Source organism: Mus pahari, chromosome 10, assembly GCF_900095145.1.
Source record: "Mus pahari chromosome 10, PAHARI_EIJ_v1.1, whole genome shotgun sequence".
NCBI classification, from domain to species: Eukaryota; Metazoa; Chordata; class Mammalia; order Rodentia; family Muridae; genus Mus; species Mus pahari.
The window spans coordinates 97,118,337-97,118,639 of NC_034599.1; positions in this window are offsets into that span (position 1 = coordinate 97,118,337).

Below are 303 nucleotides of genomic sequence, written 5' to 3' on the forward strand. Positions count from 1 at the left end.
CAGGAGACTGTGTGTTAGTGGGACAGGAGACTGTGTAGTTTACTTAACTGTCTTTCACCTTGATTTATAGCTTTTGAACAGTTATGTGTGTTGTTTTATAGACCTCCATTTGTGTCATTGTACAGGATTCCATAAATATTAGGTGAGCACGAGACTTTAGTCCCCAATTCTGGGGAATAGGGAAGCTTAACTGTGGTATGCTACATGCTACTTAACTCTATCACAAATACTGAAGCTGAGAGGGACAGGTAAAGCCCCAGTATGATGACTTTTGATGGCATGCTCTGTCTTAATGTGAATTTC